Source organism: Myotis myotis, unplaced genomic scaffold (genome assembly GCF_014108235.1).
Source record: "Myotis myotis isolate mMyoMyo1 unplaced genomic scaffold, mMyoMyo1.p scaffold_m19_p_12, whole genome shotgun sequence".
Classification (NCBI taxonomy): domain Eukaryota; kingdom Metazoa; phylum Chordata; class Mammalia; order Chiroptera; family Vespertilionidae; genus Myotis; species Myotis myotis.
The window spans coordinates 7,347,395-7,360,919 of NW_023416316.1; the positions used below are offsets into that span (position 1 = coordinate 7,347,395).

At 42.5% G+C, this 13,525-nt stretch overlaps 1 protein-coding gene across 6 annotated transcripts in view; it reads left to right on the top strand.

The window, feature by feature from the left end:
* The window catches only part of DENND1A (DENN domain containing 1A), a 465,276-nt gene that overhangs the window by 259,316 nt on the left and 192,435 nt on the right, over window positions 1-13,525 (top strand). The gene's annotated exons all lie outside the window — the stretch shown is intronic.

A 13,525-nucleotide genomic window follows, 5' to 3' on the forward strand; every position in this document is an offset into this window, starting at 1 on the left:
GTGGTTAAAGACATTGTCTCTTGACAGTTCAAGTCAGCAGAAGTTGATAAAGGAGCACTGTGCATATGTAGGAAAAGGCACTGCCTGCCAGAGATTGACAGCTTCAGGAGAAAGGGACCCATTGGGTCAAAGTGATTGAGTACAGTCAGTCATAATTTTTGCTGGTTCTCTAGCCTGTTTTGCCAACCTGCCACTGAAAAGGTTCACCAAGGTAGCCAGATCATCCTGGGACCTTAAAGGTATTCCACAGTACTTCTAATTTGAATGTTGAACTCACCCTCATCCCAAGAAGCCACAGATACAACAAAGATGTTGCTCGGGGCCACCAAGTGAAACTCAGCGACCCTCTCTGGTGCCTAGCACTAAGTGAATCGGCTCATCTCTCTGCTCTACATCTTTCTTATCAAGGCGGCTCCTTTTATCCATGCCTTTCCCCTACTTCCTCTGAGATTAAGGGTCTTCTGTTTAGACTTGCTGCTCCTTTTGAGCTTCTGAACCAGGTATCAGTTATTTCCACTGCCATGTCTCTCAAAGGAAAGGCCCGTGTTTGCTCTCCAGTACTGTTGTTGTTTGAATGCAAGATTGAGGGGCTGGCAGAGGCAGACACAGAGGAATAAGCAGGCCAGGGGAGTGGAGGAGAAGAAAGAACAAAATACACACCCAAGAAAGGCAGAGGGGAGATAGTGAGAAAAATAGATAGAAAAGGTAGAAAGGGGGCATATGTCTTCTAAGACAGACTCACACAGTGACACTCAGTCCTCTTGCCACCCCTGCCCCTCGCATACAACACCCTCACAGGCACATAACCTCACACAGGCACACGGCCCCCATACTGACACACAGACACAGGTCCCTTCTCCACAGGCACATGTCTCAGGGGCCCTCACACAGAGAGAGATTCATAACCCCCACACACCTCACTCAGACATGTGCTGTAAGGGGAAGCCTTAGGGTTCTCCCTGGAAGAGACTCACCCGTGTGTCTTGATGTTCTGCTTTAGATATGAACGCCCAGAGGTTCCTGTGTTCAGGGCTTGGTAATAGTACAACTTTAGCTTTCTGTTATTTGGAAAGTTTTGGTTGTTAATTTGTTAGCTAGTTTAAACCCAGCAGCTTACATTCCTAGAACTGTGGAGAGGAAAATGCTCTGTCAATAACATCGGTGATCACAGTAGCTGCCAGTGGTGAATGTATCCTATGCCCCAGTCACTGGACCATCTCCTTTGCATCAGTGATAGAAACCCGCAAGTTATTGGGTCCATTTCACAGGCTGGTAAACCAAGGCCACAAGAGGTCTAGTAACTTGCCCCAATATAGGTATTATGTACTATATGATTCCATTTTTATAAAAACAAGCGAACTTGTGGTGTATATATAACACAAAAATTAAATGTGTGTACACATACACACACACACACACACACACACACACACACAGAGGCAGAAATCTAGGAAATACACCAAAATGTTTTAACAGTGATTCATAATGGGGAGGAGGGAGAGGAATTCTGCATGATTTTTATTTTATTTTTCATATATTTCGATGAAGAAAGTATGCTTTTTATAATTGAAAAGTTTTACCTTTTTTGTATATATTTTTTATTTCCTTTATTTTTTCCCCCTTTTTTATTATTTAAAGTATTACAAATAGTAGTACATATGTCTCCTTTTTTTTTCCCCCCAATTGACCTTCCTCCAGCCTCCCCTATCCCCCGGCACATGCCCTCACCCCCCTCCCAGTGTCTTGCGTCCATTGGTTATGCTTATATGCATGAATACAAGTCCTTCGGTTGATCTCTTACCCGCCCCCCCACAACCCTCCCCAGCCTTCCTGCTGTCATTTGACAGTTTGTTTGATGCTTCTCTGTCTCTGTATCTATTTTTGTTCATCAGTTTATAATGTTCTTTATTATCCATAAATGAGTGAGATCGAGTGGTATTTTTCTTTCACTGACTGGCTTATTTCACTTAGCATAATGCTCTCCAGTTCCATGCATACTGTTGCAAATGGTAAGAATTCCTTCTTTTTCATAGCAGTGTAGCATTCCATTGTGTAGATGTACCACCGTTTTCTAATCCACTCATCTGCTGATGGGCATTTAGGCTGTTTCCAAATCTTAGCTATTGTAAATTGTGCTGCTATGAACATATCCTTTCTGATTGGTGTTTCTGTTTTCTTGGGATATATTCCTAGAAGTGGTATTACTGGGTCAAATGGCAATTCCACTTGTAATTTTTTGAGGAAACTCCATACTGTTTTCCACAGTGGTTGCACCAGTCTGCATTCCCATCAGCAGTGAAGGAGGGTTCTTTTTTCTCCGCATCCTCTCCAGCACTTGTCATTTGTTGCTTTGTTGATGATAGCCATTCTGACAGCTGTGAGGTGGTATCTCATTGTTGTTTTGATTTGCATCTCTCGGGTGATTAGTGACTTTGAGCATGTTTTCATATGCCTCTTGGCTTTCAGAATGTCCTCTTTCGAAAAGTGTCTATTTAGGTCATTTGCCCATTTTTTGATTGGGTTGTTTATCTTCCTTTTGTTAAGTTGTCTGAGATCTCTGTAAATGTTGGAGATTAAACCCTTATCGGTGATAACATTGGCCAGTATGTTCTCTCATGCAGTGGGCTTTCTTGTTGTTTTGTTGATGGTTTCTTTTGCTGTGCAGAAGCTTTTCATTTTGATGTAGTCCCATTTGTTTATTTTCTCCTTAGTTTCCATTGCCCTAGGAGCTGTATTGTTAAATATATTGCTACGACAAATGTCTGCTATTTGAAAAGTTTTAATTTAAAAAAAAATCAGTGTGTATTCTAGCCAGTTCTTTCCAGCTGCCATCTCAGGTCCTAGCCCTCCTTTCTTATTTGCTTAGAGGATTTATTAGCTGTTTGACTCCTTCCTGTGGAAGTTGATCTGAGATCCTCTTTTCAATTCCCATCTAACTCTAGCTCCATGGAGAACTGGGTCACCAGCCTGGCCGAGAGCAATCCTGGCAAGTCTAACTTAGAAGGGAAGGCTTGTCAAAGAAGTGGCTAAGCCCTGTCACCCCAAACTTCCACTCCTAAAAATCAAAGTAAAGACTTGTGTTTTTCTGAGCCTGAGTGAGTTTTGTGATTAGGTTCCATCTTGGAAGATTCTGTTTGTGTGAGCTTGGTCTCCTGGTCTCTTGTTTTCATGAAAGGACTATTTGACATTTGACCAAAGGATGATTACAGGCCAGTGGGGATTGGTATCTGTTGATTAACTGCAAGTTGTAAGATTGATGCAGTAAATGACCCCAAAAGATAAACAGGTCCTCCATTCAAGGCTTGATTTGATCACCTTCAGCCTACTACCACTGCTTTGGTCAGAAACTACAAATATCATGAAATTTGAGTCAATGCTAATAACTTAACTCTATTGTGCTCAGTGACTTTCACCACGTTGAGTTTAATCCTTGGTGGTAAGAGTCAGCAGGGATAACTAGCATTTTAAGTAAAGTGCTAGGAGCCTGAAACATGTAAATTTGAAGGAGGTTTGTTCCCCTGCAGATGATTTAAATGTTAAGTACATCCCCATGCAGGGGATACACGAAATGGAATCTGAAAACTATTATCTCCTGTAGAAATGAACTCTCAATTTACTCACTGCACAGGAAGGGCAGATTCTAGTCATTTTCACTGCCAGCAGGTGCCCTTTCTATGCATAATAGACTTCGCAAGTGTAATTAACACATGAGGACCACTGCTGCCAGTTTTTCTTCAGGTACATGCTGCTAGGAGTTTTCAGGACAACAGGGTAGTGTAGGCTGTAAGAGCTTTTTACAGTGTACTTGAAGATGAGGTGTTCATTGACTTCAGGACAAAGACATGTTAAAAGGGGCTGAGCCCAGACCCTGCTGTTGGTAGCATAGGTCATGGTCCTTGAGCTCAGAGACCCCAAGAGCTGTCATGCAACCTTTGGTAGAACAGAGGCCAGTAGAGCAAAGCTCTGGGATGCAGTGAGTAAATGGAAAGTATGATGCTGAAAACCCCACAATTATGTGGAAGACTTTAATTGCATATTCACAAATACAACAACCAATTATCTGAGTTAACTTTAATTAGAGCTATAATCACAGATTTTAATTATCTGAATAAATCGATTTAGCACAAATGGTCTTCCCTAAATATTTCCCAACTTAATTTTTTCAAGTCCCTTCCCATTTCTGAAGAGGGTGGTAGAGAAAGCACCTGCACTTTGGATTTAGGCAGATCTGGTTCGCATCTCAGTTTCATCTCTTATAGCTGTGTAACCGTTAAAAATCTATTTTGCACCTCTGATCTGCAGTTTTTTTCTGTAAAATGGGTTTAATTTATCAACTTTGAAGGAAGGCTTTAGGAATTATAGATATTGGTCATCAAGTGGCACACGGGAGCCATTTAGTGAATGGTGGTTGCTCTTATCGTGGTTATTATAAATATGGGACATGGATTTTGGTTTCCAGAAGGGTTTAACTTGCATTAAACATTATTCTTGCTTCTATAGTCTGTGAGCTCAGGGAAAAAGTTTATAATTCATCTTCTCTTTTTACCCCTCAGATTGTTTTTATTTTGATTTTTTTTTATTTAACTTGAGTTATTGTATGGTTGTTTTCATTTGCAGCTGTGGCATAAGAATGAAAAGAAAAGAAACAAAAGCAGATGGCAGAGAAAACGAAAGGAGTAAGACATTTCCAGCCCTTATGAATATTTAAAAACATGTGCTGCTAGTTCCTTTCTACTTTAGATCTGTACCATTCTCCTAACTTTGAAAATGAAAATGAGAATGATCCCTACCTTGGCTGATGGCAGCCCTGACCTTGGCCAGTGTTGGCAGAGCCTTCCCACTTCTGGGATTAACTTGCTGATGAGAATCAACATTCCCTTTCATTAAAATAATCACCATCTATTGAGTCCAGTGTGTGTGTCAAGCTCTTTATAAACATTATTGCAAATATTCACAATCAAGGTATAAGGCAAGTATTATTAGCTCCATTGTATAGATTCAGAAATTGATGCTCAGAGGGGTTAGTGACATACCCACTGTCAACAGCTAAGAAATGGGAGAGCCTGAATTTGCAATCCAAGGCCACCTGATATTAAAACTTTGTTGACTAACACTCCAAAGTGTTAGAAAAGAAGTTGTACCCATCACCAAGATTTGTGAAAGAAATCCTTGTAGGCTTCTTGATGACTTGCTAATTGTCAACTTATGTTATCATTGATTAATTATTCATTCATTCAGCAAATATTTATAGAGCACTTACTATGTACCAGGCAATCTAATTAAGCGTTGCTAATAAAAAGTCCATATGGTATTTCCCATGTAAATTCCTTTTTCTCCCTTATTTATTCAGAAGCAGTCCTAAATAAGGACCACAAGTCATTTCCCAAATTTAATTGTTTATTCGGGTTATTTTGGACACTTGTTAACACACCTTTGTGATAAAACATTTCCACATAAGATCAGGACAAGTTCTCGTGTTCCCCTAAAGAATAGCCAGGTCAAGAGCCAAGTTAGTAACTAACTTCTGATGCTTGCTGAGGGCATAGTTGAACCGAAAAGTTAAATCAGATACACACAATTAAGGTTTGGATTTTGCATTTGCCTTTGTAAAATGCGTTGTAGTTCCTGACGTTTATTTCCAGGTGACTCTGGAAGCCATTCTTCTACTCATAGTGGGCATACTTTGATTCTCTGTGAGAGACACTGGTTCTAGGTTCTTTATATGTAGTGCATGTAGAGTTCTGAACCAAACCCCCATGTCCCATCCTGTATTCCATCTAGGGTTCTTAGCAAACAGTCTGAAATATGCCTGATCTCAGGGTGCACAGTCTACATGGGTGATGGGGCATCAATCTAGACATAGCTGTGAAGTGACATCTGGACAATCAGATGGCTCCACTCCAATCTTTATCTTCACTGATGCCATGAAATGTTGCATAGGGAATAAATTGCTAAAGTAAGTGGGATTGTTGACATTCTTGGTGGCAGAAATAGAATTCAATGAAGTGTGGTATGGTGGAAACAAAACTTGGCTTTGGTTCTGGCTTCTCTATTTATTAGCTTTGAGGTCACTGAACCTCTTTGAGCCTACTTTCTCTTCTGTCAAGGAGGAATAGTAATTACTACTTATGCAAAACGGGTACTCTATTAAATAGTAGGTACTATTTTTGTTATTAATGACTGTATATGTATTTATAGTCAGTATGTATTACTGTGTATGTGTGTATGTATATGTTTGTGTATACATATGTGACCCAGCAAAGTCCAGTTGAAATTCCCAACACCAGGGTAGGATGGAAGTAGATAAGGTAGACAGGAGTGGCTGACATTCTCTTATCTATACCGAATGCTGTGTTATGTAGATTTTGTTAAAGATTTCCATTTTGTGACAAGTACTCTCCCCCAGCGTCAGCAGCGATATTCCCACAATGGTGCTGAGACGGGCAAGGTGTCCCTTTACCATGGGAATGACCCTTCCCCAGGTAAGGCAGGCAGTTGTCTGCAGCCTACCCACCCCATGGCCCTCCACCTCTTCTGCTGCTGCATCTAAGCAGCTGGACCTGCCCTGCTGGTCCCACCCTCCAGACGCCCTGCTGCTGCCTGATGTGGGACAGGGCAGCAGGTTGCCTCCCCAGCCCTGTTTCTGACTAGCCTCCATGGGACAGAGCTGGCTCTGATCTCTGCTTATGAGACCAAGCCTAAGCCTGGTTTTCCATTTCTTCAGACACATTCTGTATGTAATTCCTCACTCCTTTCTGACCGGGAGCTTGTCTTGAACCCAACACTTAGAAAACTCTGAAACTTCTAAGGCATGGTGTCGTGGTCTTAGGAGCAAAGACAGTCTAGATATGTTCCTGATCATCAATAGAACAGGATCCACAGACCATGTGATGCCCTCATCACAAAAACTACAGCAGTGGAGAGCTTTTGTCCCTGCCTCTCTGAGTTTGGGCACAAGGGAGAATACACCAGGCACAGGGCTAGGCTCAGAGTCATCTCTCAACTGGATTTGTTTTCCCCTTAAACAGTAGACAGACTGAGAGGCTTAGAAGGAAATTGGATGCTGTGCATCTTGGCATGTGGCATGCCTTAGTCCTGGAACACAAAATCTTTTTTTCTTATCCCCAGTTGCATTTTCAACTTTTACATTTTTTGGTTTGTTTTGTTACTTTCTCTTTATTTTTCCATAGATCTTTCTCTTTTTCTCTTCTTGTTTCTTTTGTACCTCATTCATTCCTGCATTTCTACAAGGGTCTCATGGGCTGCTGGTGGCTGACATTCTGAGGCTTCCCTTTTGCAGCTGGCTCTGGCTGTTATGGTTCTCATTGAACTCTCTGGGGCAATCAAGAACCCCGTCTCCTGACCTTTCCTCTGTGATTAACTTCTGCTCCAGTGGTCTTAGCCATAGAGCCCTTCCTGATGTTTTGCAAGTCTGTCTCCTTTTGGGGAGACCAAGGAGGCACAGAAGGGAGGGCTGCTCCAGGCTTTGATGTTGACCTTACAGGTTTTCTTCCAGGCATTATCTTTGTAACTCAAGTGTTCATTCGGTTGAGTTCAGTGGCTGGAGCTCTAAAGGCCTCTCTCCCAACCCCCAGAGTTATTACTCCACAAAGCCATACGGCCACACTCAGACGGCGTTGTCCTTGCTCTCCCGCTTCACCCATCAGCTCCAGTGATACACACATGTCTCAGATTAGCAAACCATCCTCAGTGCCCAACTCCACACACACCCAGCTCCTCCACTGTGGTGAGACCTGTGGTGCGGCTGCCAAAATTGCAGGTGAAAACTAGGCGTCTCTGCCTCCTCTCCTAGTCTAGACTTGCTCCTTTCCTCTCAGGGATCCTACCATCCTCTGCCATGGCTCATAAATCAGGGAAGGCCAGTTGGAAAACAGGCAAAAAGTTGAATACCTTTTCCCCAAAGAAACCTTGATTAACTCATGGCATTTACACCCCTTCTACTTTCCAAGCCATGTTTTCTGCCTCTCACCAGCTGTGACCTTTGTCAAGTCATTTAGCCATAGGTTCCTCTGTGAATTACGGAGATCAGGTGTGCAAGATTGCTGCGAGGATGAAATGAGGTGATCATAGCACCTATAAGTGTGCCCGCAGCAGGGACACACAGTATTGTGCTTGTTTAATGTCTGCTGTTACCCCTAAAATAGGCAGGAACCAGAACTCTCTTTTTCTCTTCTCTATCCTCAGACCATGTGGTACCTGACACATAGTAATATTTGTTGGCTGTCTGACCAGCATGTAGAAAACAACACATAATAAATGCATCATAAGATGTTAATTGTCTCTTTCCCTTCACCATTGTTTTTAAAAGTTCAAGTGCCTGAGTGACTGTTTTCCTCTATGGACACCATGAATCACATTATGATACTAGTTCCTGCTTTGGCTTGGCATCTAGAGTGCTCAGAGGCAGATCTGTGGGCACCCAGCAGGTGTGAAGAACCTCACAGCACACAATTGAAGTGCTAACCTCACCCCAGCTTGCACTTTTTTCCTTTGCCCCTATTTCTTTTCCTACTTTTATTGCCCTATTGAACATATTTATATAAACTACCTTAAATCTTGTCTGGGACAAAAAAGAGTATCGATTCATTTATTAAAGCTAGTAAGGCAAGTGTAGTTTTCTCCTGGCTATTTGATTTTTTAGCTATAAATATCAAATAACCGTTTTTTTCTTTTTCTAAATATACCAGAGGCCCAGTGCACAAATTCATGCACAAGTGGGGTCCCTCTGGGTGGCCTGCAGGGATTGACTGAAACCTGTAGTCCAACGCCACCTGCAGCTCCTACCTGCCGCTCCCGCTCATCCCTGCCCCACTGTGCCTGCTGTGGGCTCGTGCCCAATCAGCCCCAATCAGGAGAGGATTGTGCTGCCACAGTAACGCTCACCAGCCATTAGTCCTGTGTCTGGTGACCTCCCAAGGGGAGTGGCCTGCGGGATTGGGCTGAAACCAGCTCTCCTACATCCCCTAAGGGGTCCCAGATTGTGAGAGGGCACAGGCCAGGCCACAATCGGTGCACGATTGGGCCAGGGAGGGACCTCAGGCGTGTCCAGCCCATCTCACTCAGTCCCAATTGGCCGGACCCCAGCAGCAAGCTATCCTACCGATCAGAGCATCTGCCCCTTGGTGGTCATGCGACTCGCTATGACATGCGACTGGTCGACCAGTTGACTGTAAGCCCCCTGGTGGTCAGTGCACGTCATAGTGAGTGGTTGAGCAGCCTTAGCATATCATTAGCATATTACACTTTGATTGGTTGTTTGGTTGTTCTGCTGTTTGGTCTATTTGCATACTACCCTTTTATTATATAGGATTTTTATGATTTCAGAGAGGAAGGGAGAAGAGAGAGATAGAAACATCAATGATGAGAATCATTGACCAGAATCAAACTGTGAGCTCCTGGTTCATAAATTGACGCTCAACCACTGAGCCACGCCAGCCAGGCCCATTTTTTTTTTCTTAAGTGTGACATAGCAGTTAAAAGAACTTTAGCAAAAATAGCATAAGAGGCTTTGAAGTAGAAGGATTTGGGCAGGAATCACCATCAACTGTGTCCATGCACAAGTTTCCAAGAACCCCTTTTTTAATCTTTGAAATGGAGGGTGCAGGTTGGATAATTTGAGGATGAAATGAGATGAGTTAGCGCAAGCCCCAGCACAGCCCTTGGTGTTTGGTGAGCGCTCAGTGCGTACGTAGCAGCCCCATTGTCCTTATTCTTCCTGCTCTGCATATGGAAACAGGAACCCGCCCACTTCTCCTGCGACTGACAGTCTAAAATAATCACACAAATCAGATGTGACTTATGCCAAATGGACAGCCCAGATGAAAGCTTGTAAAAAGTGGGGCGTTAGCAACCATTGGGCACTCCGAACCTGGGGTTTGAAGGGGGCAGCAGGACTTAAGGGGTGAAGGGGACAGAGGCCCACGAAGAACCCAAGGCAGGTTTAGAATAGGAAGCTCCTTGGTGAGGGGTGTTCGGACAGAGTCTAGAGGGGCTGGGACTGGCACAGCTGCTGGCCGGCCTTCAGGGAACAGAAAGTCTTCCAGCCTCCTTTCACTCCTCCTTCCCAGCCTGGCAATTGCTGGTCTGGGAAATAATAAGCTTTATCTTAGGAAAGCAGACTTGGGTTCTAGTCTCAGTTTTGTCATTTATTAGCTGTGTGACATGAATGAATGTTCAGCTTCCCGGCCTTCATTGCTTTTTCTATACATTGGTGGTAGTAATAGTACCCCCTCACACTGTTGCCTTGAGGATCCACTGAGAAAATGCCCATCTAGCCGTTAGCTTAGTGCCGGCAAAGGCATAGTAAACAGTGGCTGCTCTCCCTAGCTCCCTGTGCAACAATGGCCATTCTATTAGCCTGTAGACCATCTCTCTGCTCACTTTCAGTGAGACCAAAGCTGTGGTTATTTGAGTTCTCCAACACGATGTGTTGTATGCTCTTTGTTCTTGTTCTTTATCCCTTTCTTTTGTCCTTGAACCTCTCTAACAATGCCAGGCCTCGTTATTTCAGAACAGAATTTAAAATGCTTGGACAAGCTGTGTTTACACTTCTGTTTCTTTTCCAAAAAAGAAAAAAAAGAAGGCAAGAAAAGAAACTCTCAAACAAGTAAGACCTGTTTCAGAGTTTTCCTTTCCTTGAAAAATGGTGAACTGAGGAAAGCCTTGTGGGATCCACTGTGCCCCATCAGGGTATTTGGTTAGGAAGGTGGTGGGCCTCAGAAGTAAGGTGGGTGCTGTGTTGTGTAAATTGTAATGCTAACTATGCATTTATATGGGGAAAAACGGAAAGAAAAACAGTGGATCTTCCAAATCCCTGGGCAGCTCTAAACTGGTTGCTTTCTGAAGTAGAAGAGGTGTTGCTCACCTGGGGGCCTGAGCCCTCCTGCCTCTACCCAGACTTATTAATGGCGCTGCAGTCCCCTCCCCTCCTTGTCTCAGGAAGCCGTATGTTATGTATTTGAGCAGCCAGTGTTCTTTTCTAAATTTTTTTTTAATTTCACCTGACTCTTTTCCAATTAGTTGCTGCTCACCTCAAGGGAACATAATTAAGAGCGCTCAAGTTATCTGGAGGAAAGGAATTAAACAAATTGTGAAAGTGCCGTAATAATGTACAGGGACTGCAGCGCCATTAATAAGTCTGCAGCATCCATATTCATGCCTGATCATTGCTAGGAATGAACTCATGCTGTAGGACTTACCTGGAAGAGAAATGGTGTATATTCCACGCCCAGAGTTCATAGGATTGGGTGAATATCTCCCTTGGTAACTCAGCACTGCCTTCTTTCCTTTGCCTGAAATACTGAGTGTGTGCTGTAGGGCACCTTGAACACAGCATGTGCTTTCAGTCCAACAGCCCTAAATTTGAATATGGCTCTACTGTTTGCTAGCTGTGTGACCTTGGGCAAGTTACTTTACCTTTCTGAGCCTGTTTCCCATTCTGAAAATGTGGAAAATAGTGCTTGAGAATTATGGATAAGTAATGCATTGAAGCAGCTGGGCCAGTAGCTCAATAAATATGAGGTCCTTTTCCCATTAAGAGGATTCAAACTGAACATACATTTCAGGTAAAGGTCATCATATTGTCACTGCTTGACACCAGCAATGGAACCCCTTTCCTTTGCAGGAGAGAAGGGGAAAAAAATGGCTTTTACTCTTCCAGGATGTAACTGATGAAGTCAGTACAATAATTCCCAGAGAACAAAGGCCTAGTACAGATATACCCTAATCTGCTATTCAGAGATGTAAGTGATACCCCACAATCGCTGTTAGCCACGGGTAGTTGTGACACAATTGTCATGGCCTGCCTATGCATGGACTTGGTCATACTGTTAATATTATCACCACTTTAATGATGTGTGTTATTGGTTCTGTACATGTTGTGTCTAATTGTCGTTTAAAATGTCTGCAAAATTGCACTCAGATTCTGCATTGAAATGTAAAGTCGCTGTGAATGCTGAAAGGTACCAGAGCAGAGAATACAGTGTTTTTTTGCTATTAGTGAAACAGATATTTGCATTCATATTTTCTTGAAAAGCAACAAACAAGTTCTTTCTGGGACCTAGTAAAGGACGATAGTTTTTAGTAGATGAAGTTTTATTATGTTTTGTTACCGAGATACCCTTGAGAAAACGTGGACATCTTGATGACTCTGAATCAGAAAATGATTCAGGTGAGTCGGACTCTGAATGTGAAGAGCTTTTTTAGGAATAGCTTAACTCATTTTGCTCTATTTTCCTTTTAATGTGTGCCGAAGAGTGATAAGTACTTTTTAAAATTTGTCATCCTACATGATAAGAAAGTAATAAATCAGTTTACTTGGTAGTCTTTGCCTTCCTGGTAGTACATAAAATCAAGAGTAAGTGCCTGGCCAGAGTGGCTCAGTTCGTTGAGCATTGTCCTATGCACTGAGAGGTTGCCAGTTTGATTCCCGGTCAGGGCACAACCTGGGTTGTGGGTTTGATTCCCTAATCAGGGAGCATTTAGAAGCCAACCAATTAATGTTTCTCTCTTGCTCTCATCAATGTTTCTCTCCTCTCCCCTCCCCTTCCTTCCTGCCTCTAAGCATGTCCTCAGGTGAGGATTGTTTTTTAAAAGAGTAAATGTTGCCATCTGAAGAAAGTGATAAACAACCCTACTGAACTCAGTAAGTAGACAGGTGACAGGGGAGTGTGCTGGGAGTGAGAAACCCATGTGTAGAGAGGATGCAGGTCTAGCACCCCACATTCATCATGGAGTCTCAACCATCCTCACCAAGGTTTGCCATTTATCCATCAGAACCAGGCAGGAACAGAAAACCATTCTTTTGGCAATAAGAAAATGGGTCCAGAGGTGCTATCCACGCCAGAGGCTTAGAGATAACCCGTTTGGACATGATGACAGTCACTTACTGAGCCTACCATGTGCTGTTCCTCTGGTAGGCGCTTTATTGATTATCTCTAATCCCTGCAACAGTCCTGAAGATTTCCACTGGGGCAGGTATTACTGTTTTAGAAAACACACTGCCAAAATATAACAAAAGATGTAACAAGCAGCCCTGCCCTTTGACTTAGTAATTCCATGTTTGGGAATTCGTGCACATGACGTTGTTTTTCATTGAATGTAACTTATAATGAAAAGATGGAAGGGACTTAATGTCTAATTCTAGGAATAGGGTTCAATAAATTATGTACATCTATACTTCGTGGAATATTACACAGTTTTAAAAATAATAATCACAATTATTTTATAAAATATGGGAAATGTTAATGTAGCCAAGGAGAAAACAATAAAATGCATGCACTCTATAATTTCAAAGATATAAAAATGTTTGTTAACATGGCCAATATTGGGGGAGAATAATATAAAAATAAAAGTAGTTGTGTTAAGATGACATGATAATGGGTGAGTGATTTTTTTTCCCCCAAGAAAAACTTCTCTCAGCAATAAAAAGCCATAGAAAACTTGTTTCAAAGAAAATGAGTCAGTAGCAGCAATGATTATTGAGATATATTGAGAATAGAAATTG